Raw genomic sequence first — 24,153 nt, 5'->3', positions numbered from 1 at the left:
GCAAAAACACGTACAGTGGTGCCTTGGTTCTCGAACACAATCTGTTCCAGAAGGCTGGTTGAAAACCAAAACGTTCAAAAACCAAAGCACGTTTTCCCATTACAATGAATGGAAAATGAAATGCGTTCCAAGCCTAAAAAAAAAAAAAAAACGCTTTTAGCTTTTCCTGATCATAAACTGCAAAGTAGAAATACATGTATAGTTTAAATACTTTTTATAATTAAATCATTTAAGAAATATATTAATTTTTTGCTTAAAATCTATGCTTTAGCCGAGTAGAATATGCTAGGCTGGGAGTGCATTGTCGTATGTGTAGCGACTCGGCCCCCAGCCTTGTAAACCTTTTTTGATTAACAAAAGTGGAGAATAACTTTAAACAAGCAATAATGAGGTTGGGCTAATGGAACAAAAGAAAATAGCAATACAAAACAACAGTTTCAAATGTCTGTGTTGACTGTGACTCACCCCTTTTGTACAAAGAACAAATTTAATGTTTGTTTCTGCCATCTTTTAAGCACTTTTTTGAAGTGGCTCATAACAACATGATTAAAATTTTCCAGTGCTCTTCAACATTCAGCTTTATTCGGGTGATCCAGTTCTATAAAATTATGGATGTCATTCCATTTAGCGCAGATAGCTTTAATATCGGCTCTTGAGACATCCTTCCTGCCTTCAGCCTCATCAGACGACATCTCCTCCCTTCCTCGCCAACACTATCCCCAGCAAACTGCTGCTCGTTCACGAAAATAAGCAACTTTTTGACTTCCTCCAAGATCTGTGGCCTCTGCTTGCTCAACACGAATGCTCCTTTAGCAACATCACTTGCTTTGAAGGCATCCTTGTGTTTCAGAATGGTGCTGATCATCGTTTTCGCCATGCCATTCTTCTTTGATAGCTCAGAAACACGCAGACCAGATTCGTGCTCGGGTAGCAAATCCTTCTTAAAGGCGACAGTTTTATACACCACTTTCCTTTTGCACCACCAGCAGTTCCACTAGCCTTCTTTTGAGCCATGATCGGGGGTTAATGTTGCTCAATTTGATGAAAAAAATGTCACTAAACGTCCGTAAGCAGAGGAATGTGTGAGTCAACTGGTTGCGTCGCGCGTGTTTTTTGGTCGGGGTGCATTTGAAACCACAATAATAAATCGTCGTGGGTCAGCTGGTTGGGGTGTTCGAAAAACCAATTTTCGTTTGAAAACCAAAGCAAAAAAAAGCTCTACATTTTCGTTTGACAACCGATTTGTACGAAAACCAAGACATTTAAAAACCTAGGTACCACTGTACATGTCAATTTAAACAATAATTAAAAAAAAATCTTAAAGCAACTCAAATGTGAATCATTTAGCTTTTTGCTGGTGGTGCGATGGATCGAGAGTTGAGGAGGAAGTGTCAAAGTCACCCCTGTATGATTTGATTGCGAAATTCTCAGGTAGCTTCTCCTTTTGTTCCAATATCTGTGGCCTCTGCTTTGTAATGCTAGTCACTCCTTTGGCAACACTAAGCTACTTTTTATTACATTTTAATTATTTAGAATAGTTGAAATTGTCGACTTAGCCATAGGATGCTGGCTCGCAAGACCCTTAACAAACATGCACCACATTTCCATACTTAGCTTACTAAGAGCCACTGTGTTTCGCTCAACTTACCTTTTCCTTCGCTGCTGGTAGCACAGCTGTCTTTCATAGGGCCCATGGCAAAGAATATACTGGAAAAATAACAAAAATAACAATCTTGAGAAGCAAAGCAAATTTTGTTTGTATAGCACATTTGATCCCCTCCTTAAGCTGTCACCTTATCATGGTGGAGGGGTTTGTGTGTCCTGATGATCCTAGGACCAAAGTTGTCTCAGGCTTCATGCCCATGGTAGTCACCCACGGCAAACAGGTTCTAGGTGAGAGACCAGACAACATACAGCTTCATAAACCCCTTATCATGACCAGAACAAAAGGCTGAACACAAAATGCACAACTCACGAGACCAAGTACAGTTCGGGAAGCGTCTTTATTCAGTCCAAGGTCGAAACACAGGGAGGCAGTTCAAACAAGCAGCAGTGTCAGAATCAGTCGGCGAAGAGGCAGGGTCATCAATGAGGCAGGGTTCGGTACACAGAGCTTCAAAGCCAAGGACATGGAGTTGCGGGAACGTGGCGTAAAGTACAATTCTCTGGCAAGGACCAGACTGCACGCATGGCAATATATATATGGACGGTAATTACCAAAACGAGACGCAGGTGAGTTCATCTGCTCATCGGAGCAGGTGCGCGCTGGGTAGAGGACACACACACCCATGACACCCCTATGACAAGTAAAAATAATGGATTCAGGTTTTCCTTCCTTGGATGTGGGTCACCAGGGTCCACCTCTGGACCAAGGCCTGGAGGTGGGGCTCGAAGACAAGCGCCTCGTGACTGGCACAGCCCGAAAGGTTAATATGGGTCCCCATCCCATGGGCTCACCACCTGGGAGAGAGCCCATAGAGGTCAGGTGCAATGTGAGCAGAGCGGAAGCCGAAAGCAGGAACGTTGGGCGATCCGATCCACGATTACAAAAAAATAGCTCTCGGGACATGGAATGTCACCACTTTGGCAGGGAAGGAGCCCGAGCTGGTGCGTGAGGTCGAGAAGTTCCGACTAGATATAGTCGGACTAGATACCGCTTGGGGTCTGGTACCAGTCCTCTTGAGAGGGGTTGGACTGTGCTCCACTCTGGAGTTGCCCACAGTGAGAGGCGCCGAGCAGGTGTGAGTATACTTATTACTCCCTGGCTCAGCACTTCAATGCCCACATGGGAAATGACAATGAGACCTGGAAGGGCGTGATTGGAAGGAATGCCCGCCACACACACACACCTCCCGACCAAAACGTGAGTGGTGTTCTATTACTGGACTTCTGTGCTCATCATGGATTGTCCATAACGAACACCATGTTCATGCATCAGAGTATCCACTTGGCACCAGAACACTCTAGTTCGCAGTTTGATGATCGATTTTGTGGTCGCGCCATTGGATTTGCGGCTCCATATCTTGGAAACTCAGATGAAGAGAGGGGCAAAGCTGTCAACTGATCACCACCTGGTGTGTAGTTGGCTCCGATGGATGTTGGTCCAACATGGCAGGCCCAAACGTATTGTGAGGGTCTTCTTGGAATTGCTGGCAGAAACCCCTGTCAGAAAGAATTTCAACTCCAACCTCAGAAAGAACTTTGTTCATGTTCTGGGGGAGGCGGGGGACATTGAGTCCAAGTGGACAATGTTCCACGCCTCCATTGCTGAGACGGTTGACCGGAGCTGTGGCCGTAAAGTAGTCGTTGCCTGTCGTGGCGCAATCCCCAAACAAGTCGGTGGACAACGGTGAGGGATTGTCACGGTAAAGTAGAATTCCTATTGGGTATTTCTTGCCTGTAAAACTCCCGAGGCAGCTGATAGGTACCGGCCGGCCAAGCAGAATGCAGCTTTGGTGATGGCTGAGGCAAAAACCTAGGCGTGGGATGATTTTGGTGAGGCCATGGAGACTTCAAGACAGCTTCAAGGAAATTCTGGTCCACCGTCTGGCGACTCAGGAGGGGGAAGCCGTACACCATCAACACTGTATAGTGAGGATGGGGCACTGTTGACCTCAACTCAGGATGTTGTGAGTCAGTGGGAGAATACTTCAAAGACCTCCTCTATTCCACTGACACGCCTTTCCATGAAGAAGCAGAGTCTGGGATCTCTGAGGCAGGCTCTTCTATCTCTGGGTTGAGGTTGTCGAGATGGTTAAAAAAAAAACCTTGGCGCAAAGGCCCCGGCAGTGGATAAGATTCGCCCGGGGTTCATAAATGCTCTGGATTTGTGGGGCTGTCCTGATTGACACGTCTTTGTGTGGACATCAGGTACAGTGCCTCTAGATTGGCAGACTGGGGTGTGAGTAACCCTTTTTAAGAAGAGGGACAGGAGGGTGTGTTCCAACTCCAGGGGATCACACTCCTTAGCCTCCCTGATAAGTTCTATTCAGGGTAGCTGAAGAGGAGGGTCCTTTGAGAAGTAACATCTCAGATTCAGGAGGAGCAATGTGGTTTTGGTCATAGCTGTGGAGTAGTGGATCAGCTCTACACCCTTGGCAGGATCCTTGAGGTAAAGGAGTTCATCCAACCAGTCTGCATGTGTTTTGTGGACTTGGAGAAGGTCAAGGTCACAATGTCCGCGGAGTCCTGTGGGGGGGTTTCAGGCGTATGGGGCACTGAACCCAATGATATTGGCTGTTTGGTGCCTGTATGACCGCTGTCAGAGTTTAGTTCACATTATCAGCAATAAGTGTGACTTGTTTCCGGTGAGAGTTGGACTCTGGCCTTTGTCACGATTTTGTTCATAAGTTTTATGGACACAATTTCCAGGCACAGCCGAGGCATAGAGGCTGTCCAGTTTGGTGGCCTCAGCATTCCATCTCTGCTCTTAGGAAATGATGTGGTTCTGTTGGCTTCATCAAGATGTGATCGCCAGTGGTCATTGGAGCGGCTTTCAGCCTAGTGTGAAGTGAAAATCTGAGACCATAGTTCTCAGTCTGATAAGGGTGGCGTGTCCACTCCGGGTCAGGGATGAGATCATGCCCCAAGTGTAGGGGTTCAAGGATCTTGGGGTCTTATTCAGTGAAGGAAGACTAGAGCAGAAGATTAACAGGCAGATTGGTGCAGCGTCTTGCCAGACAATGTCTCCCAGCTGGCCTGGGAATGCCTTGGGATCCCTTAAGAACAGCTGGATGAAGTGGGTTGGGAAAGGGAAGTGTGGTTATCCCTGCTAAAGCTACTGCCCCGTGACCCAATCGAGAGAAGCTGTAGATGGATGGATGGCTAGATGGATGGATTTACCAATGTGAGTGCAGCAATGTCACGTAATTTGAAATACCCTGCATCCTTGTCAAGGCAAGCTTGTTGTTGTGGCTGTCATTGAAATAACTGTTTGAATGCCTGCTAGTATTGATTTGCATTGATTGGTAGCAGCTACCCAACGTAAGGAACTGGAAGAGCTGGTGGGCAGGATGTGGAGTTTCCGGAAGCATCCTGCCCACTCTGGTCCTAGTTTGAGTGGTGTGCAAGTCTTCAAGGTTGAGTAGGGTGGTGCCGACAATCCGTTCAGCAGTTTTGATTGTCCGTTGCAGTCGGAGTTTGTCTTTTTTTGTGGCACCCCCAAACCAGACTGTGATGGAGGTACACAGTACTGATTTGATGACTGCTGTGTAGAACTGTCTTAGTGGCTCTTGTGACAGACGAGCTTCCTCAGAAATTGCAAGAACGACATCCTTTGCTGGGCTTTTTTGAGGATGGAGTTGATGTTCATCTCCCACTTCATATCTAGTAAGACTGTGATTCCCAAATAAAGGTTTTGACGGTTGACACAAGACAGACAGCGTGAGAGGCAGCTGTGGTGAAGGAAGCCTCCTGAAGTCCACAATCACTTTACGGTCTTTAGAGTCTTCAACGCTAGGTTGTGTTGGCTTCACCAAATCTCCAGTCTTGCGACTTCCTGTCTTTCATGAGGTTGATGACTGTGGTATCATCTGCAAACTTCAGGAGTTTGTCTGCAGTGAGTCCAGATGGGGACCTGTGGCGCACTTGAGGTGGTCCAGCACAAGGCGTTCAAAGGACTTCATGACTAGAGATGTCTGTTGAAGATCTTTTTGAAGACGGGAGTGAGTTGGTCAGTACAGACTTTGAGGCAGGATGGGGATGCAAGGTCTGGCCCCAATGCTTTGTTGCTCTATTCTTGTTTGAAGAACTGCCTCACGTCCCATTTATGGATGGAAAATGTGGAGTTGGAGATGTTTAGAAAGACGGTGGTGCAATTTAGTGGGTGTTTGGAGTGAAATTGTCCTTTTTAAATCTGCAGTAAAAGCTGTTCAGGTCATCGACTAGCCCACTATTGTTATTTACTCGGGATTGTCCCTTGCAATTAGTGAGTGAAATCCACGCCAGACTGATTTGGAGTTGTTAGTGCCAAACTGTTTTTCCAGTTTTGCTGCATAATCCCTTTTTGCAATGTTAATTTACTTAGTCAGCTGGTTTCAACTGTGATTGTACAGCGCCCTATCCCCACTACGATTTGCGACCTCTTTAGCTTGGCAGAGTTGCCTATGTCTGGCTGCAAACCACAGCTTTTTGTTATTGAACGTGTGGAAAGTTTTTGTTGATACACACACCTCACAGAAACGGACATACGCAGTAACAATATCAATTAATTGATCAAGGGTGCTCTCTGAATTTCCAAAACACTCCAGTCTGTGCAGTCAAAGCAGCTTTGAGCAATGGCTGATATATACACACCTGAGTATGCTCAAACGAAACAAATACATTTAAAGTAAACATTCCAAATTTAAACGACAGCCAAAGCATTGATGATTACGTATAATCTCAATAGGGTACATTAGATGGGTGGTGATCAATTAAACAGGAAAGTAATTAATAACACCAGCTAATGAAATAAAGCAAAGATCATTATTATTTAAATCAATGCCGATAAATGTCAGCACAGGCCGACTGACTATCCATCCAGCCATTCATCTATCCATTTTCTGAGCTGCTTATCCTCACAAGGGTCATGAAAGTGCTGGAGGCTATCCCAGCCGTCATCGCACAGCAGGGAGGGTACACCCTGAAATGGTTGTCCAGCCAATCGCAGGGCACAGAGAGACAGACAACAGTCGCACTCACAATCACACCTTGGGGCAGTTTAGAGTGTCCAATTAATGCATGTTTTTGGGATGTGGGAGGAAACTGGAGGGGGGGGGGGCAGAGAGAGAATGACAGAGAGAGAGAGAGAGAGAGAGAGAGAGGAGAGAGAGAGAGAGGAGAGAGAGAGAGAGAGAGGAGAGAGAGAGAGAGGGAGAGAGACAGAGAGAGCAAGAGAGGGAGAGATAGAGAGAGAGCAACAGAGAGAAGGAGAAAGATACTCTGTATTTAACTCCTATTTAATATTGTCCATGGCTAATTTGCTGTCTCTACAAGAATAGTCTTGCACAGAAAATGAAGCACAGCTCCAATTATACTTTCCCATTGTATCACGGGCCTGTTTCCTGACCTTGAATGCTGCACCCATCTGGTTTCACCGATTTTAGATTTTAAACTAATCATGCTGCTTTCACAATCATGGACTTGTTCACGTGAAAGAAGAAATCGCTCCCGATATGTGAGAAAATAATTTCTTTTGCTTAAAGTGGGACAGACATCCCTATAAACATTCTAAAATAGATATTGTAATGAAAAATACATATAACAGTAACAAAAAAAAGTGAGCGGAGAGCTACCGGGGAAATATTACACTATTGTTTCGAGCCCTTAGGGCAATATTACACTATTATTTCGAGCCATATTCAGATGATATCCGATCACGGCCAAACCGCATCCCATCCGATCCACTCCCGCGGCAGAGATGAGCCATCCCGGCTCATCGCAGCCAGCCGGTGTGGCTTATGACAGAGCTGAGCGGTGCTGCTTTAGGGGGGTGCTTTATGCATGCACGCAACTGCATGCAACGCCCGACGCGCAACCTTCGCAGAAGCTGTGACCGGCAAACGCTGCGCTTCAGCTGGTGTGGCTGAGTTTTGGCACCCGTGGTGGCATATCCGTCGGAGGTGGAGCCTAGCTATGTTGCTTTTAGGGGTATGTTCAAACTCGCTGCAGTACTCGATGAACACTATCGAGACATTGTTGGCTGGGCGACGCGCACATCGACACATTTCATACACGGATCTTTTGTTACATTATGAGAAAGACCGATTACGTGGTCCGCCCCAAACTATCATTTTTTTTTTAGTAGCTGTATGCGCACATCAACACATTTCATACGCGGATCTTTTGCTACGTTATGAGAGAGACCGATTACGTGGTCTGCCCCAAACTATTTTTTTTTTTTTGGAGCTGTATACACGCCTACCTGTTATTTGGAACCCCCGAAGCTCTCGTCCTCTGCACCCATGCAATCCATTTTTCACAACGAACAGGGTCTCTTTCAAATTTATGAAGGGCAATTCCATTCTCCCGAGTGTTCAAGCAATGTCCAGCAATGCAATGAGCCGGCATTTTGGCTAACACGAAGGAACATCGAGCTACCTTCCCGGAGGTAAAACCAATGGAAACAAATGAGTCCGCATGGGGGCGCCGCTGTCCTTTACGTCACTTCCTGCTTCTTCTCGAAAACAAATCCCTGAGAGGATTTTCGTGGCGGAAGTTACAAAAACCTGTATACGTCAAAATCATTTTTTGTGGTGAAAAAACACATGGGACCATATTGGCTGTGGGTTTTTCATTAATAATATACCAAAAATCATCCGTTTGACGACACTTGACCTTTAAGTAAAAATTGTAGATTTTCATGACCGGGAATGCCCCAAATGTAGTTGCACTCCCTTATACTGGATATTGTGTGTTCGCTGGTGCTGGACAGAATCCTTGCATCTCTAAAATCATCATTCTTGAGGAAAAAAAAATATATATATCGTTTGTTGAGCTATGAAACTTACATCATCAAAAAGAGCAAGCTTTTTTTCAACCCTTTGAAGTCGTCAATTTGTAAAACAGACGTAGAATGAGCTCTGATCTTTGGCATGGATTTGTGAAAAAAAAAATTAATTCACTAAATTTGTACATTCCTGCCCGACAGTGACTCTATATACTATTTACCGTATCCAGGTAGGTAGGTACAGCTACCTACCTATAGTATATATTATGTATTTATGTACAGTACATTCAGTATGTACTGTTTGTATACACTGTGCATACGTATGTCTATACATATGGCACCACATGCGCTACATAGAGTATGAATGTATGTATGTGTAGTTTTTTGAGTCTCAGTCTTTGAGTCTCATTTTTTTATCAGCCAATGAAGAACGGCCTTAACCTCACTGGGATCCATGCGTGTCTCTCCATCCGTCAAGACAAAGTACAAGAATGACACGGAGGTTTGGTGGAACTTACACTTTTCAGCCATGACATACAGTTTGTGATGCAATAACTGTTGTAGCACCATACGAACGTGCCTGTCATGGTATTTTTCATCTACGGAAAAAAAATCAGAATGTCGTCTAAGGTACACAAAAACATGCTAAGCATTTCACATAAAACATCATTGACAAAATTCTGAAATACGGCTGGTGTTTGTAAGTCCAAATGGTGTCACCAAATATTCATAATGCTTGTGGGCGTGTTGATAGCCGTTTTCCACTCATCCCCCTCTCATATCCACACTAGGTGGGACGCATTTCTCAAATCCAACTTGGTGAAAACCTTGGCCCGCTTCAGAAGTTCGCAGACTGTAGCAATGAGGGGGAGAGTTCTTTATCGTCATGTCGTTCAGTATTTGGTAATCGATGCAGGGCCGCAGGGTCTTGTCCTTTTTTTCTACAAAAAAGAAGCCGTCCCCGGCCGGTGACGACGATCAGTCCTGCAGCCAGCAACTCCTTCACGTATACGTTCATTGCTTGATGCTCTGGACCTGAAAGAGAATATAGTCTCCCGCGAGGGGTGAGGAGGTGGGCAGAAGGTCAATGGAGCAGTTGTATGGCCTGTGAGGAAAAAGCGACTTGGCCTTACACTTGGAAAATACTTCCCTCAGGTCAAGGAGGGGACTAAAGATAGGTCCGACTCATCTCTCAGGGTTTGAGCACCCTCTTCCCTATCCGATTCCTGGGACGAGAGGCACGTACGTCCACACATGGCTCACCAGGACTTGATTTTTCCGGCCAACCAGTCAATATGGGGGTTATGTATTCTCAGCCAGGCACCCCCCAAGAGTATGTTATGGCCCATGTTGTCAAAAACGTGGAAGCTGATACGTTCCGAATGTGAATCCTGAAATGCCAGAGTGAGCGTCTGAGTGCCATGGGTTATTTTACTGAGGAAACTGCCGTTTGCTACGTAAGCATTATGGAGGCGCTGTACTGCGAAGGGTTCTTAGACCCATGCTGATGACCAGCTGAGAATTTAAAAGATTGGGATCCGAACCCGAGTCTATGATTGCAGTTGTCCTGAGTGGCTGTTCTCCCAAACGCAGGGTGACAAGAGGAAGTGCTTGGTCCGGACTGTCCTGAATGAGGTTGAGACGCACTCTCGTCAGGGTTCGGGGTGAGGTACCAGCTGGTTTTACCAAGCAGTGGGTCACTGTGTGACTCGACTGCCCGCAGTAGAAGCAGAGTCCCTCTCTTTCCGGGCCGAGGTATTCCACTGGTGACAGGTGGGGGCGGCCCAGCTGCCTGGGCTTCTCCGCCTCATCAGATGTACATTGAGGAGTGCCGACGTCCCTGATACACGCAGGTGTGTCCCTCCGGCAGGCGCTGTCCTGGCCCCGATCAATGAGTCTCTTGTCTATTTTCAAAGTGAGAGTGATGAGTGTATTCAGGTCTGTCAGTAAGTCCAGAGGGATCAGCTGTTCCTTTACCATGGGGGACAACCCTTGAAAGAATGGATCTCGGAGCACCCTGTTGTTCCACTGGCTTTCGGTTGCAAGAATGCAGAAGTCAATGGCGTAGTCTGAGACCCAGCGCTTGCCTTGCCACAGCGTAATCAAGGAGCTCGCCCCTTTGCATTCAGGGGATGCATACTGGAACACTTGCGCCATGGACTTCATGAAGGATAGCCATGTCCAATAATGTCCACGTCGTGGCTGCACTCAGTCGTCGCCCATTCTTCAACGCGTCCCATCAGGTGGGAAATAATGAACGCGATCCTGGCTCTGTCAGAGGGAAAGGCGGCTGGCTGTAGCTTGAAGTGGACCTCGCACTGAGTGATAAATGGCTTAACATTGCCAGGGTCCCCTTGACAAACACTCCGGATGGGAGAGCAGAGAGAAAACACCCAAATATGCGCCGGGGACCGGCGCGGGTACTGACTCGTGGATACGGGAGGATCCCGTGGCAGCTACTAGCGCTGGGCTGGCATCGGCTCTGTTGGGGAAGGATGCGGACAGAACTAAGTCGCGCAAATAACTCGAAACTGGTTGCTCAGTTGCTCCAACTGGCGAGCAACAATCTGGAGATGTCCGTTGTGTTCGGTGAGATGCTGTCGTTGAGCCTGGAGTGCGTTGTGCACCCGATATGAGTTGGCCGGGTCCATGTGCTGGCCAAATTGTTCCTTCATGACCAGAACACGAGGCTGAACCCAAAATGCACGACTCACGAGACCAGGTACAGTTCGGGAAAAATCTTTATTCAGGCCAAGGTTGAAAAAGGCAGGCAAGAAGCAGCAGTACCAAAATGAGCAGGCGTGAAGGCAGGTTCATTAACGAGGCAGGGTTCAATACACAGAGTAGCAAGGAGCTAGGCAAAGGGTTGCAGGAACGTGACATAGTTGCACAAGGATCTAGTCAGGACCAGACCGACCGCTTGGCAATCTGTACATAAACAGGAATCACCAAAATGAGATGCAGGTGAGTGCATCTGCTCATCGGAGCAGATGTGCACCGCATCAGGAACAGACACACCGATGACACATTGTGTTTTTGTGGATCTAGAGAAAAGCTATGACAGAGTACCAAGTGAGGAACGGTGGTACTGCATGTGCAAGTCTGGTGTGGCAGAGAAATATGCATAGTACAGGACATGTATGAGGACAGCAAAACAGTGGTGAGGTGTGCAGTCAGTGTGACAAAAGAATTTAAGGTGGAGGTGGGACTGCATCAGGGATCAGCTCTGAGCCCCTTTGTGTTTTCAGTGGTAATGGATAGGCTGACAGATGAGGTTAGACTGGAATCCCCTTGGACCATGATGTTCGCAGATGATATTGTGATATGCAGTGAAAGCAGGGAGCAGGCGGAGGAACAATTAGAAATATAGAGGCACGCACTGGCAAGGAGAGGAATGAAGACTTGCCAAAGTAAAACAGAATATATGTGCATGAATGTGAGGGGTGGTGGAGAAGGAGTGAAGCTCCAGGGAGAAGGGATAGCGAGGGTGGATGACTTCAAATACTTGGGGTCAACAATACAGAGCAATGGAGAGTGTGGTAAGGAAGTGAAGAAATGAGTCCAAGCAGGTTGGAACATGTCTGGTGTGTTATGTGACAGAAGAGTCTCTGCTCAGATGAAGGGCAAAGTTTATAAAACAATGGTGAGGCCAGCAATGATATATGGATTAGAGATGGTGGCACTGCAGATACAACAGGAAGCAGAGCTGGAAATGAAAATGTTGAGGTTCTATCTGGGAGTGAGATGGTTGGATAGGGTTAGAAATTAGCTCATTAGAGGGACAGCCAAAGTTGGATGTTTTGGACACAAGGTTCAACGGAGCAGACTTCAATGGTTTAGACATGTCCAGAGGCGAGAGATTGACTATTGGTAGAAGGATGCTGAAGATGGAGCTGCCAGGGAAGAGAGCGAGAGGAAGACCAAAGAGAAGGTTGCTGGATGTTGTGAGGGAAGACATGTGGGCAGTTAATGTTAAAGAGGATGCTGCAGGAGATAGGCTTACATGGAAAACAATGAGGTGCTGTGGCGACCCTGAACAGGACAACCCAAACAGAAAAAAGATGTTTCAAGATGAAATGTTTGCTTTTAGTGTTGGGTTTTATCGAATAATTTTCCCCTAAAAAAAGTTTTTTTCCCTATCTTTATAATCCATTTTTTGGCGTCATCCATGCGCAAAGTTGCAGAAGTCTTAATCAACATCCAAGTGGTCGCCATATTGGCTGCATTTACTGTACTTGACATCACCCCGGACATTCGCCATTGAAAACACACTGTGGCCCCTACTGTGGGACACGCCCCCTCAGATGAGGAAGCTCTTTTCGAAGAAGAGAACATCTCACAATCGACTGAGGTGTCCGGGGCAATATTACCCTATTGTTTTGAGCCATATTTAGATGATATGCGGATCACTTCTAACTAATAACAGACATTATGACAGTATATAGCGTACTCAGCCACAAGCGATCACAACGCTGCGGCCCAGGTGTGACAAGCCGATCATGGCTTCTGCCGGGGTAGCACCGAGGTGGCTCATCGTGGTGCCAAGCCAGGCCGTTTCATGACGTTGTTGTAGCTCGCGGCTGAGTGTGCCATGGTCGGCGGCATTGTGTTTATTTAAAACTAATACAAAAGAGTTCGCTTGACCACGCACCAGCCTCCAATGTCACTTCCTACTTCTTGTCGAAAACAAATCCCTCGAGAGAATTTTCATGGCGGCGTTACAAAAATCCATATATGTCCAAATCATGTTTTGTGGTGAAAAAACAGATGAGTCCATACCGGCTGCCATTTTTCCATTAATAACATACTAAAAATCATCAATTTCATGACACTTGACCCTTAAACATGCTAATTACACTGTTACAATACATGCTAGCACATGTTTTAACATGTTTGTAAGCTACGTTATGATGACACTCACGAGGCGGTGAAGAACAATTGAACTTTACATCTGTTAGGAGGAGAATCTTACATTCCCCTCCACACTGCATGTGTAGGCAAGTCCTTTGAGACAATGTTGTTCATACGGTGTCACATTGAAACAAAAATTATCACACCAGAGCAAATATAAAAGCATAACTAGCAAATAATAAAACAAATAAAAGAATGACTCAAGAAGTAATTGGCACAAAACATGCACTTAAACACTATTTACACCCTCCTTAGTGCCTCAAAGCATGCTGCGAGTGCCACAATGCATGCTGGGCGGAATTTTGTCGTACAAAACTAGCAATATTTTATAAATTAAAAAACCCAAAATGCACTGTTCTAAATTATTTCACCCAATTAGCGGCGTGTCTAGGGGGTTTGAGGCACTACTAAAGTGAATAAAAGTGCCCCAAAATATTGTGAGATGTTTAGATTATTAGTTTTGTAACTGTGTGTACTTTTTTTATAAACTTAAAAAGTTTAAGAATGAGAAAGCACTTGGTTTCATTGTAATGTTTTGAAAAAGATACAGTACAGCCTGCTTCAAAAATGGTCTCATCCACCACCCCATTTCTCCAACCTCTCCTTGACTGAGAGTGGCGACCCAAGCTACGTAGAGTATAACTTTCTTCCAGTGATTTGTGACATTCATAAAAGCAGATATGGCCTGAACCAGGATATAAGGGAAATTAATTAGCCACCACACTGTTATCATGACCAAGCCTTATTCTTGCTGCATTTAATCAGAGTTCATGGTTCTTGCTGTTCGGAGTGAGCTGACATTTTTATCTCAGAAACGTGACAGCTGGTCACTGTCCTTTTGAATTGGACTGAGAGAAACGATCTTTTGCCATGTTTTTGGGTCAATAATATAAAGCCAAGGTGCTATTGACTAACTGACTCATAAGATACCTGTTATCAGCGAAACCCGTGCAATGTTGCTTATGCAGATGCACGCGCCCGTCTGAGTTTGTGTCTTCATGCGTGGGTGCGTGTATGCATATGTGTTGTGGGAGGGGATTGATTTTATCTGGAAAACACTTTGAGAGGAATATTAGTGGATGTAAAGGGCTACACACAGTAAATAAATTTTGATGTGATTAGTTTATTATTTATTTTCAAATGAGGATGTTGGTAAAGCGTTGGCCTCACAGTTCAATCGCAGACCCATCTGTGTGGAGTTTGCATGTTCTCCCCGTGCCTGTGTGAGTTTCCTCCGGGCACTCTGGTTTCCTCTCACATCCCAAAAACATCTGACATTAATTGGACACTTTAAATTGCCCCTAGGTGTGATTGTGAGAATGCAGCCTTATGGGGGCAAAAACCAGTGCAATATGTAGGCCGGTCCCAAGCCCGGATAAATGCAGAGGGTTGCGTCAGGAAGGGCATCCGGCGTAAAAAGTGTGCCAAACAAATATGACTGTTCATCTAAAGAATCCCATACCGGATCGGTCGTGGCCCGGGTTAACAACGCCCGCCCCCGGCACTGCTAACCTGCAGGGCGTCGGTGGAAATTCAGCTACTGTGGGTTGAAGACAAAGAAGAGGAGGAAACCGGATCCATCGTCAGAAGAAAAAGAGGAATGCACAGAGCCTACAACTGAGTGTAGGGACTTTGAATGTTGGGACTATGACAGGAAAAGCTCAGGAGTTGGTTGACATGATGATTAGGAGAAAGGTTGATATTCTGTGCACCCAAGAGAGCAGGTGGAAATGTAGTAAGGCTAGAAGTTTAGGAGCAGGGTTTAAATTATTCTACCACAGAGTAGATGGGAAGAGAAATGGAGTAGGGGTTATTTTAAAGGAAAAGCTGGCTAAGAATGTCTTGGAGGTGAAAAGAGTATCAGATCGAGTGATGAGACTAAAATTTGAAATTGAGGGTGTTATGTATAATGTGGTTAGCGGCTATGCCCCACAGGTAGGATGTGACCTAGAGTTGAAAGAGAAATTCTGGAAGGGACTAGATGAAGTAGTTCTGAGCATCCCAGACAGCGAGAGAGTTGTGATTGGTGCAGATTGTAATGGACATATTGGTAAAGGAAACAGGGGTGATGAAGAAGTGATGGGTAAGTACGGCATCCAGGAAAGGAACTTTGAGGGACAGATGGTGGTGGACTTTGCAAAAAGGATGGAGATGGCTGTAGTAAACACTTATTTCCAGAAGAGGGAGGAACATATAGTGACCTACAAGAGCGGAGGTAGAAGCACGCAGGTGGATTATATTTTGTGCAGATGATGTAATCTGAAGGAGGTTACTGACTGTAAAGTAGTGGTAGGGGAGAGTGTAGCTCGACAGCATAGGATGGTGGTGTGTAGGATGACTCTGGTGGTGGGTAGGAAGATTAAGAAGACAAAGGTAGAGCAGAGAACCAGGTGGTGGAAACTGAGAAAGGAAGAATGTTGTGCGGCCTTTCGGAAAGAGGTGAGACAGGCTCTCGATGGACAGCAGAAGCTCCCGGAAGACTGGACAAGGACACCCAAGGTAATCAGAGAGACAGGCAGGAGAGTACTTGGTGTGTCTTTTTGTAGGAAAGGGGAGAAGGAGACTTGGTGGTGGAAGCCCAAAATACAGGGAATCATACAAGGAAAGAGATAAGCGAAGAAGAAGTGGGATACTGAGAGGACTGAGGAGAGGCGAAAGGAGTACATCGATATGCGACGTAGGGCAAAGGTAGAGGTGGCAAAGGCTGAACAAGAGGCATATGAAGACATGGACACCAAGTTGGACACGAAAGAAGGAGAAAAGGATCTCAACAGGTTGGCCAGACAGAGGGATAGAGATGGGAATGATGTGCAGTAGATAAGGGTGATTAAGGATAGAGATGGAAATGTGTTGACTGGTGCCAGTAGTGTGCTAAATAGATGGAAAGAATACTTTGAGAAGTTGATGAATGAAGAAAATGAGAGAGAAGGAAGAGTTGAAGAGGCAAGTGTGGCAATGATTACTAAGGGGGAAGTCAGAAAGGCACTACAAAGGATGAAAAATGGAAAGGCAGTTGGTCCTGATGACATACCGGTAGAGGTATGGAAGCAATTTAGAGAGATGGCTGTGGAGTTTTTGACAAACTTATTCAACAGAATACTAGCGGGTGAAAAGATGCCTGAAGAATGGAGGAAAAGTGTTCTAGTTCCCATTTTTAAGAACAAAGGGGATGTTCAGAGCTGTGGCAACTATAGAGGAATAAAGTTGATGAGCCACACAATGAAGTTATGGGAAAGAGTAGTGGAGGATAGACTCAGGACAGAAGTAAGTATCTGCGAGCAACAGTATGGTTTCATGCCTAGAAAGAGTACCACAGATGCATTATTTGCCTTGAGGATGCTAGTGGAAAAGTACAGAGAAGGTCAGAAGGAGCTACATTGTGTCTTTGTGGATCTCGAGAAAGCCTATGACAGAGGACCAAGAGAGGAACTGTGGTACTGCATGGGTAAGTCTGGTGTGGCAGAGAAGTATGTTAAAATAGTACAGGACATGTATGATGGCAGCAGAACAATGGTGAGGTGTGCCTTAGGTGTGACAGGGGAATTTAAGGTGGAGGTGGGACTGCATCAGGGATCAGCTCTGAGCCCCTTCCTGTTTGCTGTGGTAATGGATAGGCTGACAGACGAGGTTAGACTGGAATCCCCTTGGACCATGATGTTCACAGATGATATTGTGATATGCAGTGAAAGCAGGGAGCATGCAGAGGAACAATTAGAAAGATGGAGACATGCACTGGAAAGGAGAGGAATGAAGATTAGCCAAAGTAAAACAGAATATATGTTCGTGAATGAGAAAAGTTGAGGGGGAAGAGTGAGGCTACAGGGAGAAGAGATAGCGAGGGTGGAGGACTTCAAATATTTAGGGTCAAAAATCCAGAGCAATGGTGAGTGTGGTAAGGAAGTGGTTGGAACAGCTGGCGGAAGGTGTCTGGTGTGTTATGTGACAGAAGAGTCTCTGCTAGGATGAAGGGCAAAGTTTACAAAACAGTGGTGAGGCCGGCCATCATGTACGGATTAGAGACGGTGGCACTGAAGAAACAACAGGAAGCAGAACTGGAGGTGGCAGAAATGAATATGTTGAGGTTGTCGCTCGGAGTGACCAGGTTGGATAGGATTGGAAATGAGATCATTAGAGGGACAGCCAAAGTTGGATGTTTTGGAGACAAGATTCGAGAGAGCAGACTTCGATGGTTTGGACACGTTCAGAGGCGAGAGTGTATCGGTAGAAGGCTGCTGAGGATGGAGCTGCCAGGCAAAAGAGCGAGAGGAAGACCAAAGAGAAGGTTTATGGATGTGGTGAGGGTAGACATGAGGGCAGTTGGGGTTAGAGAGGAAGATGCAGGAGATAGGCTAAGATGGCAAAAGATGACACGCTGTGGAGACCCCTAACGGGACAAGCCGAAAGGAAAAGAAAAAGAAGTGTGATTGTGAGTGCGGCTCTTTGTCTCAATGTGCCCTGCGATTGCCCGGCTACCAATTCAGGGTGTACCCCGCCTCCTGCCTGTTGACAGCTGGGAAAGGCTCCAGCACTCCCCGTGACCCTCGTGAGGATAAGCGCTGAAGAAAATGGTTGGATGGATGGATGTTTAGACTCGTGTCAGTGTCTAACATAGCATACCTGTTCTCAAAGTCTCAGTGACTGGAATGTGCAGGATAACTGCTGACACACAATATTTGCAGCCACTCTGGTAGCGGATACCCGATTCTGCAGCGTTTCAACAAACAAGGTCGCTCTACTGATTGATATTCCTCCACAGCCATTCAACAACAATCACCATTTCTGGGGTGCTCGAGAGGAGAGAGCCAGTTGGAACAAATATCACTTCTAAAATCCCCCAAGCAGATCTTGTGCTTTCCTGGTCATCAGGGTGGCTGTGAAGTCCCTTTATTTGTTTGCAACTATTTCAATGCAGACAAAATCTTTGAAACATTCCAGTAACACAAGTTGGACGCCAGTATGATTTTAGTGTGCCAAAAAATACTTTCAATGATAACTTTGTAGTTTGCAGCTTTCCCTGCATGGTTATCTAATTTAAGAAACAAAAAGCATATTGACACACAATGTCCAGCTCACTCCTACGAAGGTGAATGGTAAACAGCAATATGACTACCAGCTATGTGATATACAGCTAAGAAATAATCAATTATAACAGTAATACAGAAGATTTTACTTCAGGCACCTTTCAGTAAACTTACTGACACTTAAAAATGAAACAACATCACAGAGGAGAAAAAAAAATATATGTATGTAAATACTGTGTAAGGCGGCACGGTGGATCAGTTGGAAAGCGTTGACCTCACAGTTCTGAGGTCCTGGGGTCAATTCTGGATCCGCCAGTGTGGAGTTTGCATGTTCTCCCCATACCTGCGTGGGTTTCCCCCGGGCACTCCATTTTCCTAACACATTCCAAAAACATACAACATTAAATGGACACTCAAAATTGCCCCTAGGTGTGATTGTGAGTGCAGCTGTTTGTCTCCTTGTGCCCTGCGACTGGCTGCCAACCAGTTCAGCTTGAACTCAACCTCCTGCCCCATGACAGCTGGGAGAGGCTCCAGCACTCCTGCTCCTCTTGTGAGGATAAATCGGTCAAAAAATGGATGGATGGATGGATGGATGGATGGATAGATGGATTGATGGATATACTGCATAGACAGTGGGGGTACGGTGGAACAACTGGTTCAAGCGCTGGCTTCACAATCCTGAGGACCCGAGTTCAAATCCCACCTCTGCCTGTGTGGCGTTTGTATGTTCTCCCCGTGCCTGCGTGGGGTTTCTCCAAGCATTCAAATTTCCTCCCACATCCCTAAAACATGCATGAATTGAAGATTCTTAAATTGTCCCTAGGTGTGATTGTGAGTGTGGCTGTTGTCTGTCTCTATGTGCCCTGCGATTGGCTGGCAACCAGTTCAGGGTGTACCCGCTCTCCTGCACGATGACACCTGGGATTAGGTCCAGCACTCCTGCAACCTTTGTGAGGATCAGTGGCTCAGAAAATGGATAGATGGATCCATACACAGCCTCACCTGTGTAGAGTTTGCAAGTTGTCCCTGTTTCTGTATGGGTTTTGTCTGAGTACTCCAGGTCTCTAAAAATCTCTAAAACATGGAGGGTAGGTTCATTATCCATCAGTCCGTCCATCCATCCATTTTTCCATTCTTAGCTGCTTATCCTCACAAGCCTCGCGGGAGTCCTGGAGCCCATCCCACCTGTCAATGGGCAGGAGGTAGGGTCCACCCTCAACCGGTTTGCCAGCCAATCGCAGGGAACATCGAGACAGACAGTCAGACGAACAATCACACCTTGGGGCAATTTGGAGTGTCCAATAAATGTTGCATGTTTTTGTGATGTGCGAGGAAAACGGAGTGCCCGGAGGAACCCCACGCAGGCACAGGGAGAACATTCATACTCCACACAGGGAGGGCAGGGATTAAACCCGGGACCTCAGAACTAAGAGCTTTCCAGCTGCTCCACCGGGCCATCGGGTCGTTTAAGTAAAGACTCTAACTTACCCATAGGTGTGAATGTGAGTTATAGTGGCTGTTTGCCTATAGGTACCCTGCGATTGGCTGGCAACTAGTTTAGGGTGTATCATCCCTCCTCCCTGAAGATAGCTGGGATAGGCTCCATCAAACTCGCAACCTTTGGGAGGATAAGCGGCTCAGAAAATGGAAGGATGGATCTTCACATGTGTGCACTGTACAAATACTATACATTCACAGACTCTCCTTTTTGGAGGGGTTATGCTCCTTTTTTAGATCAGAATAATCCTGATTATTGGTTCATTCACACATACATCCATCATCCATCCATCCATCCATTTTCTTAGCCACTTATCCTCACAAGGGTCACGGGAGTGCTGGAGCCTAACCCAGCTGTCATCGGGCAGGAGGCGGGATACACCCATAATTGGTTGCCAGCTAATTGCAGGGCACATCGAGACAAACAGCCGGACTCACAATCACACCTCAGGGACAATTTAGAGTGTCCTATTAATGTTGCATGATTTTGGGATGTGGGAGGAAACCAGAGTGCCCGGAGAAAACCCACACAGGCACGGGGAGAACATGCAAACTCCACACAGGCGGGTCCGGGATTGAAGCCGGGACCTCAGAACTGTGAGGCCAACGCTTTACCAGCTGATCCACCGTGCCGCTCACACATACAATAATATGTAAATATGCCTTCCCATCTTAAAGTGGAATGTGACTTCATCACAAAATGAGGTCACAGACAATTAATTTCATTTCTGATGAACAACAAGGACATAGCATAAGTACTAAAGTATTTAACAATCTTGCATAACAAATCATTTGTAAAACAAATGCATGGTCTGCGAAGTCTAATATTTTCCAGTCTTCCCAATTACTTACAATTGTGGATCCTGCCTTCCACCGCTGCAAAGATCTCACAGCTTTGCACATTTGGTGCACCTTCTGCTCGTATTTTTTTTTTTACGCACCACCTATTTCCTTGTAAATTGCCTTCCTTCTTTTTGATATTGTCACCTCCCTACCTTACTATAATCAGACAAGTTGCTTGCAAGTGAAATCGAGATGAGCCTGTGCCAGATCCCAGAAAAAATGAGGACAAATCCAAAATAGTGTTAGGGTGAGGGGAGGGAAGATGGAGACGACGCTGCTGCTAAATTGTTGGTTGCACCATGCACACCACAACAACAACGTTCCAGCAAAGACACAATTCATATACACATGCTGCAGACTGAAGCCTGTAATCTTTACTGGCAAGGCTTTAGTCGGCTAGTCCTGTGTGCACTACGATTGAGCATAATTTGAATTTGAGCGATTCTGGTTCTGACATCAGTTCCTTACTTTGATTCCAGTTCCAAATAATTCTCAAAAGTTTGCATAATTTAAAGAAAGGGTGTCAAGATTATGAACATTCATTGTCTTAGTAGCTCACAGCATAGACGAAAATGAAAATTTGACTCAAGGTTCTTTATAACCCAAATCGCTCTCTGAAATATGAACAAAAAGGCAATGTGTGTGGAAGTAATCCATCCATCCATCCATCCATTTTCCAAGCTGCCTATCCTCATAAGGGGCACAGGAGTGCTGGAGCTTATCCCAGCTAACTTCAGCCAAAAGGCAGGCTACACTCTGACATGGGCACCAGTCAGCCACAGGGCACATATCGACACCATCATTGAGCGAGAATTGATCACGCGCTGTCTACACAAGTCAGGTGTGTGTACCACCACCATCAGTGACTTCCCCAATTGGCTTGATATTCATTGATTAATGTTTCAGCTAAGAGTTAAATATAGCGTTAAAATCGTTATTTGTGACTGTTTTTTTTTTTACATCAAATGGTTTGTAGATGGGTGGCACGGTGGAGCTGCTGGCAAGCATTGGCCTTACAGTTCTGAGCTCCCGGGTTCATTCACCCGCCTGTGTGGAATTTGCGTGTTCTCCCCGTCCCTGTGTGGGTTTTCTCTGAGCACTACGGTTTCCTTCCACTTACCAAAAACATGCATGAAGTGGGGACTTTGAATTGGCCCTAGGAGTGATTGTGAGTGTGTCTTGATGTGCCCTGCGATTAGCTGCCTATCAGTTCAGGGTGTACCGCGCCTCCTGCCCATTGACAGCTGGGATAGACTCCAGCCCTCCCGTGACCCTTGGGATGATTAGCGGCTAAGAAAATGAATGGAAGGATGGTTTTTAGATGCAAAATTTTACTTGACTTCCTGTTTTAAGCCTGGAGCCTTTTATTTTGAAAGGTACGGACTGGAACTCACCATGAAAAGTAACTTCACATGGCACTGTGATATTTATTTATTTATTTATTTATTTGTTTGTTTGTTTGTTTGTTTAATTCATGGAATCAAATGGTATTCAACGTTGATTCCTTTACCTAACCACCGTTGAAGCACAAGATTAGTGTTTGTAATAGGGTTAGACGATGTTTATGTGGATGTAAAGTTGGTCCCGTGAAACTTTAGCTCAATGTTAAGCTTTTTTTTCCCCCATCTCTGAGATTGGTTTGAAGAATAAAACAAATGCTAAAAGTCATCAGTGCAAAAGTGCAACTAACCGTTTACTTTGTTTGCAGTCTTATTCTTGTGATAGATGCACTGTATTTTATTGTTGTACTCACCCAAATGAGACCTACTTCACTGAAGTTCTGCGCAGTTTTGGCTGAGGCTCGGAGTGCGTCAGATCACCACAACCTTGCCCCACGCTGATAAAATGCATTCTTTGTAACTGCCCTGCCATGAGACGACCTCTCAGAGAATACTGAGGAGATGTTAAATGGACCTTAACCTAATAAGTAACTTTCTCACAAATCTTTAGTCCTGGCTTCAAAGGGTCCTTCCTGGACTAAAGGTTGAGAACGTAACATACATGGATGTAAGCGACCACCCACTGGTGTTAAGTGCTGCATACACGCTTGTAACTTTTGTTAACTGAAGATAAAATATGTTTTAATATTTCACGAAGGGGGGCGGCACGGTAGCGCAGCTGTAAAGTGTTGCCCTCACAGCTCTGAGGACCCGGGTTCAATCCTGGCCCACCTGGGTGGAGTTTCCATGCTCTGCCGTGCCTACATGCGTTTTCTCCGGGCACTAAAATTGCCCTTAGGTGTGATTATGTTTGTCTCCATGTGCCCTGCAATTGGCTAGCAACCAGTTCAGGGTGTACCAAACCTCCTGCCTGAAGATCGTTGGGATAGGCTACAGCACTCCTGTGACCTTTGTAGGTATAAGTGTCTCAGAAAATAAAATTAAATAATTAATGAACCCGACAGAAAGATTCCAAATGTATGCCTGAATGTCTGTGTCAGCCTAGCAACTTTAAGCTTTTTCAACTTTTCCTGAACAACTGTGAGGTTTTCAGAAATATTAGGCTTAATTTTGATTTAATGTACCTTGAATTGTGATTTTGAACAGTAAGCAACCGATCTGCCATGACCAAAGGTTAAACAATTATTCTTTGCGTGAGAGAAAATATCTTGGGAATGTTTTACTTGATGATTTTTAAACCTGCATAGTCCAGATTTTACATTTCACCCAGTCTGATGAGTGTAGTTCTCCTCCAGTTCCTCCATGCTCCTTTTAGACACATCTGCAGTGTATTTAAACTCCATCTCTCGCTCTTGTTTGGCCCTCTCTTTCTTGCCTTTGGTGATGTAGATTCAATTCCATATAAAATTTCACTGCCGTCGTTCTGTGTGTCTCAAGTTTATTATGTCCAGCAGCTGTTCATTCAGAACTCGTATATCAGAAGTGTAACAACTTTTACAATTCTGAGACTAATACAAAAGTTTCTCGTGACTTAACTGAAATGTTACACTGATAAGAAAGCAGTGTGGTGCCTTGCGATACAAAGTTAGTTTGATTTCATCACTAAAGTAAATCAGGCTAACCCGGAAGTTGAACTCAACTGTTCCACTCTCTTCCCCACAAAAGTTCAGTTTTCATTCAGCCTATGTACGCGATATACTCTTATTCCAAGAGTTCCACCGAGGTGACTGGTTGTTCATTTTAACAAAGACACACTTTCGTTCACCACCGTTGGGTTCTTCTTCTTTGTTGGTTTTCACTGCTTCTTCTGTGGTTTTCATCACTTCTTATTTGGGGTTAGGGAACTAGGTATGGAAACTGGTAACTAAATGTTAAAATTTGAAATCACGGGAGAAGTGTTATGTTAGTATGGTGCTCAATTCTTGATGCCCAACTGTAGTATACACTGGAGTGAAAACCCCTTGGTGTACACTGTAAAAACGATAACTAGTAATTTTTGATCTCATCAAAGTTACCAAACTAAACTGACAGTCACACAAGCTTTCTATTT

At 45.3% G+C, this 24,153-nt stretch overlaps 1 protein-coding gene and 1 long non-coding RNA gene across 5 annotated transcripts in view; one reads left to right on the top strand and one right to left on the bottom strand.

The window, feature by feature from the left end:
* Positions 1–24,153, top strand: part of opcml (opioid binding protein/cell adhesion molecule-like) — a 158,729-nt gene that overhangs the window by 77,045 nt on the left and 57,531 nt on the right. The window lies entirely within an intron of this gene.
* LOC133492130 (uncharacterized) lies at positions 1,648–2,150 on the bottom strand. Its single transcript, XR_009792561.1, has 3 exons — positions 1,976–2,150; positions 1,794–1,889; positions 1,648–1,707 (listed from the first exon to the last, which is right to left on the bottom strand). It is a non-coding gene; the product is annotated as an uncharacterized LOC133492130 (long non-coding RNA).

Source organism: Syngnathoides biaculeatus, chromosome 18 (assembly GCF_019802595.1).
Source record: "Syngnathoides biaculeatus isolate LvHL_M chromosome 18, ASM1980259v1, whole genome shotgun sequence".
NCBI lineage: Eukaryota > Metazoa > Chordata > Actinopteri > Syngnathiformes > Syngnathidae > Syngnathoides > Syngnathoides biaculeatus.
This window is presented reverse-complemented; position numbering and strand designations above follow the sequence as displayed.